This window comes from Meleagris gallopavo, chromosome 26 (assembly GCF_000146605.3).
Source record: "Meleagris gallopavo isolate NT-WF06-2002-E0010 breed Aviagen turkey brand Nicholas breeding stock chromosome 26, Turkey_5.1, whole genome shotgun sequence".
NCBI lineage: Eukaryota > Metazoa > Chordata > Aves > Galliformes > Phasianidae > Meleagris > Meleagris gallopavo.
The window spans coordinates 1,717,075-1,722,685 of NC_015036.2; the positions used below are offsets into that span (position 1 = coordinate 1,717,075).

General features: G+C 53.4%; 1 long non-coding RNA gene across 1 annotated transcript; it reads right to left on the reverse strand.

Annotated features, from left to right (window-relative positions):
• On the reverse strand, positions 1–5,599 carry LOC104914342. The gene is made up of 2 exons (XR_004162009.1): positions 2,524–5,599; positions 1–2,135 (listed from the first exon to the last, which is right to left on the reverse strand). It is a non-coding gene; the product is annotated as an uncharacterized LOC104914342 (long non-coding RNA).
• Positions 5,600–5,611: the final 12 nt, after the last annotated feature.

Genomic DNA, 5,611 nt, shown 5'->3' on the forward strand with positions numbered 1-5,611 from the left:
TTTTTGTCCTCAGCTTAATCCTAAAAAGATCCAAATGGGTGAAGCAGCATCACAGCTTCCTGGGAATTCTGCTTTCCTGTGGTTGGGAAATTGCTCCTGGCCACTGCAGGCAGCACTCCCTCTACACAAGGATGTATTTACAACTGTTTTGCTATTATTATCTCCACTTAAAAGCCACAGCCCTACCTATATAGTAAACAGAGGCTCCAAATAGCAGCGCTCCCTGGGGCCAAGGCTCTGATTGCTTCTTGGTTTTTTAAAGTGTGGTTTTCTGCGGCTGTAGGAGGAGAAGGGAGGAAAGAAATACAACCTACAATGTGCTTCAGTCTGGGACATCTCTGAGAGGCCTCATATCAAACGTGCTTCCCCAGCACCCGGCCTTGGCTGCTCTTCCCCAGCCGCCCGGCTGCAGCTGGAGGGGCTTTGTCATAGTTCAGATTTGCATTTGAAAATCAGCAGAAAAACACAAATCAGGACCAGCAGCCAAAAGCGAGCCATGCCTCTGTCTCTTCCAGCCCCAAAGCTGCTTTAGGAGCTTGCTGACAGCCAGGTTTTGCTGCAGGAAGGCAGAGGGGTGCCCCTGTGCTGAACTAGGCCAGGTAAGGCTGCAGGCGATGCAGGGCACGTCTCTCCAACAGGATGCAATTTATTCCCTGCTTTCCGCTCTCGTTGCATCTTTGATCTCAGAGGACGTGGCTGCTTCTTTGCTCTGAGGCACTGCTGGTTTTCATTAGCAGCCCTCAGCACACGGTAGCTGGAATTCCCTGTGGCCGATATGAGCCTCATTGGGCTCGTTATGAGCTCGAAGGCAGCGACCCACACCTGGCTGTGACTCCTGCAGGCAGAACGGGGCACCTCAACACTTTCTGGGGTTTCACACCTCAGACCCTCGCAGCGTGGCATGCTGGTGTCCTTCACCCCATAGACAAACCCTGGCTGTGGCTTGCATTTCTATAGGGCTGTCTGAGCATGTGAAAGCCATTAGTGGAGTCACTGTGATTTAAAGACCCTTTTGATCACGCATCTTGCAAACGTCTTCCCCTCTGCACGTCCCCAGCCCTGCACAGCCATGCAGTGACTGTGCTCTTCTGTGTCTCCCTGGGCTCGTGCTGCCCAGCACCCATCTCCTGGGGGTTTTTGGCCGTGGGGATGATGCCCATCGTACAACCAGTTTGTTTCCCCTTTGGGGAATCTCAGCGGCGCTCTGCTGTGCCAGGCTGCCGGGTCTGTTCATCCCGTTTGCTTTGCCGTCAGCCCTCATCCCAGCATGGGGCAGACGATGGGGAGAAAGCAGAGCGAGGAGCTCAGCCGTCCGCTGCCGAGCATTGCCGCTGGGTGTCAGTGCCGCCCCGCAGCCCGGAGAGCTCGCAGGGCAGAAGGACGCACGCCCACAACCAATTCCATTCGTTTTGCTCTTAAAACAAGCAGGTTGGAAGAAATCTCGCTCGGAACATTCGTCTGAGCTTTAAATCGGGGTCCTGGGCTCGTGTCCTGCGAGTCCATCCCCAGGGAAATGCCTTCGCTGCAGAGGTTGGGAGCTGCGCTTGGGGATCTGGCTGCAGCGCTGGGTTTGCTGGAGAGCTGGAGTGAGAAGCGACTGAATGGAGAGGAATAGATGATCTCAACATAAATGCATTCAGCACAGCCACGAGAGGGCTCCCGTGGCTCGCAAGTGCTGCTGCTACAGCATCGAATGCCTCAAACCCCTCCTTCCACGTACAAACCTGTTTTATCCATCCCTCGGTGCAGCGCTGTAGTTCCCACAGGGAACCTTAGAATTGGGATCATTTGGTGATTCTATGGCTCTAAAAGTCGATTGCAGTGCTGGGACAGAAGACTGCAGAGCTGCATCGGCCCCACGAAAGGCGGGTGCTGCGCTCACAGCAAAGCTGGGTGCCGAGAGCAAAAGCATGCAGTGATTTCACCCCAAAGGACGCAAACTCGGCTTCCTCAACCTGCCAGCATCCACGTCTTTATTGTCTATTTTGAACTGAATTTTGATTTTCAATGCAAAGCATCGCATCGCATCGCTCGTAGTACCAGCAGAGGGCTGCCTTGCCACGGGCTGGTTCGGAGCTGCGCTTTGTCCCGATGGAGGCACCCCAGCCTTAGCACTGAAGTAATCCGGAGAGCCTCTAGGAAAAAAAACAAAACAAACACAAACAAACAACAAAACCAAGCACCAAACCAGGCACGAATCCCCTGTCCTCCCTATTCCCCCGCTGCGCGGTTAATGGGCTGATGGGAGCGCAGAATTGGGGCAGTGGTTTGGGTTTACACACATCTCTGCTCTTCTGCAGACCTGGTGTGTGCAGGCATGTTTGGTGGTTGGATTTGTACTTAATTAATTAAGCCATCAAGGATGGAGCATTCTTGGGAAGGTGTGTATCATATTAGGGCTGTGTAGTCCCGGCTCATAAACCTTTGTGCTGGGCTGTCAGTGTGCATGAATGATAATAAATGTGACATTGGCTTGGGGGAATACGTGGGGCCATCTTCTATCTCCCCTAAATTTTCACTTACTGCTTCAGAGCTTCCTTGAAAAAACCTGTTGGACTCAATGATCCCCACGTGTCCCTCCCAACTCTGGATGTTCTACTCCACGATCCTATGAAAGCTGCTTTTCCCACGGCCATCTTCCTTTAAATGGGAGCAAGCCTTGAATACCAGGGGATGAAAAGAGGGGGATTATGAATGCTTTCTAGATATATGAACCAGCAGCAACTCAGGACCTGCAACACCAGCTGGAAATCAGGTAAAAACTTGTTAGGATTTTTTTCTGTGCCTCTCAGCATTTCCTTACCAGGTGCCAGTGGTGCCATGTGGGCCACGTGGTCACCTCCACATGCTCGGGTTCCTTGCTGCTCTCTCCCTCGATGACCCTATCCAGACACACTCAGCTTTTCTCCAGGCCTTTCTTTCCTGGAAAGCCTCTTAACAACACACTTTGAGTCATCTTCAGCCCCTGGAGAGGATCCTCCTTCCTGCCCATGTGGTGGGGAGCAGGGAGAGCACAGCCTGAACTTTTGGGATGGAGCCCGGGCTGCAGGACCGCAACGCCAGCTCTCCCCTGGCTGCAACCCTTCTTTTCTATCTTTGCTGTGCAGCTCTTGGCCCATCTATCTTTAATTATTTTGTGAGCAGGAATGTTCAGGGGAGGTGTGAAGTTTCTTTGCTCACCTTTTATTTCAGACTTCTCACCCCTGGAATTGCATTGATGGATGAGGAAATAATAAGAGAAAAAGAGTTGTTGCTTCCCACAGTCACTTGAAAGGAAAGGAGGAGGTAGGAGGAGGAATCCTCAGATGCCAACCACTCACATCAGCATTTCCTGGTCAGGGTGGGCTATGGGTGAGGCCTGGGTGAGAAGGGATTCACCTTAACGCAGGGTCTGGGCAAAAATCAAAGTAGGATCTGAATTTGAGGCATTTCTATCTGGGTATCTGTGAGGTCAAAAGGCACCCCTCACCTCTCTTCATTCATTACCACTCTTCTTTAGCTCATCTGTATCCCTTCCATTTCCATTCAGCTCAGGCAGCAGCCAGGTGCAGCTCTGCAGAACCTCACTGGGCCATGGCAGCCGTCCCACTGCTGGGGTGCCCCACACTGCCCTGCTCCTCCACACAGCAGCAAGCATCTTGCTGCTCCCCACCAGCCCTGGCCCTCTCTGCTTTCTCTCATCTGCCCTTTTGCACTGGCAGGAGACACAACAGAGATGTTTCCCCTTTGAGTTCCCTAAGCAGACAATGCAACCCAGGGGGTTTGTCCACGTCTTGTCCTTGAGATAGGAAAAAATGAAAAATAATGCCTTGCTTCTTGTCTGGAGTGCTCTGTGGGATGCCAGCAGCCCCAGGCTGCCTGCAGAGGAGGTGCCCTAAGAGCTGTCTGTTGGCAGTTTGTGCTTCATGGAGTCCACAGCTTTCCCATGAACCACAGGCAGGAAAATGAAGGCAGCAGAACCTGGCAAACAAAGCTCTGTGGGTAGTGATGCCCCAGGAAAGAGTGAGGGCAGGGCAGAGGGCTGAGCTGCATCACTTCCCTCTGACCCCAAAGACGCTGTACACAGCAACAGCCCAAAGCCATTCTCAGGGGATGGAGTGGGTCCCAGCTCAGCCAGATCCAAACCACTCACATTTTCTGCCTGCTTTCCCCATCAGGATGCAGTCAGATGTTCTGCAGGCTGGAGATAAAGTCCTGCCAGTTCGCTTTGACTCATCCTCTGCTGCTGGAGAAGAACTACCAGACGCAATGATGAGTAACCCTGGGCTGTGGCACCTGGAGCCAGGGTGCTCTCATGGGGACCCTTTTGCTCCTTTTTCCATCTGCTCCTCCTTGCCAGCCCTGTGGGCCGAGACCCCCTGAGCTCCTGCCCTGTGACAGCTCTGTGCTGTGCCTTCTGCCCTTCTCCCTGGTCTCCAGGGGTAAACTCACCCCTTTGAACAGAGCGGTGTTGCAGGATGTCCATGCCCATGTCAGCACTTTTCCCCTTCACCCCTACTCATTGTTCTGCCAGTGTTACCTACCAACATCCTGGGGCATGTTGCATTTTGACCAGCAGACAAAATCCCTGATTCACTGAGCCCTGTGTAATCCTGGTCCCCACTTCAGCTGCAGGGATAAGGGACAACTGAGCACAGCCTGGTGAGAAAGCATTGCACCGGAAAGTGCTGGCACCAAAATGAGCCAGGCTGCCAGCTCTGTGTCTATGCCTTGGGTTGTATTTCATATACACACGCATTTTCAAGCTGTGCTTGCAGCCTTTGCTGAGGCTTGAAATCACATCAAAACCGGTGTGTCTGCAACAGGGCCTTAATTTGCCATTAAACAAACCCAGACTGCTGGAAAGGCTGTGGGGATGTGCACGCCTCGGGTGCCTGGGAGTGGAAAAGTCCGTGCTTCTCTCTGGGCACAGAATCAGCCTGCATGGAAACAGAGCAGCAGATAGAGACCCACCTGGGCACCTTCCCATGCAGCCTGTCCCAGTGTCTGTGTGCTCATCACTGGCAGTAAATTTGGTCCTTGGCCTCAGACAAATACTGAGGCCTCTTCATCATTCTCCCTTTAGCTGTCCTCCTCCACTGGATTCCACCCATGATGGGATGCTTCTTTCTCTTGATAGTATCAGCAGCCTCAGCCTCCTCGCAGCCCCAAGCCCTGCTCTGATGATCACAGTGCGTTTGGTGGCTATGAGGAAACCCCTCTTTTCCTTTACACACTTACAGTGTGCCCTGGGCTCTCAGCAGACGCTTTGGATGCTAACACTCCCTGAGTGCACTCTGCGGTGGCCTCGAGGATGCAGGGAGGCTGCGCTCCTGCCAAGCAGTTGGAAGCACCACCTGGTTGAAGCCCTGTGATGGAGCTGGAGCAGGGCAGCGTGAGATGCGCTGGTCCTGGAGGGAGAGGAGCACGGGGGTACCCTGGTGTGTAACACAAGATGAGGTGTTTCACAGCGGTAGCCCACCGATCTCCGTACTGAACTCCTGAAGGAGAACAAGAGCCAATCCCAGAGACCCCGACCAGCGCATCCTGCTGAACAAACCCAACCCAAATCCCTTCCAGCTCCCAGCCCGGACCCCGCTCAGCTCCCCGCGGTGCAGCAGCCTCCTTCAGC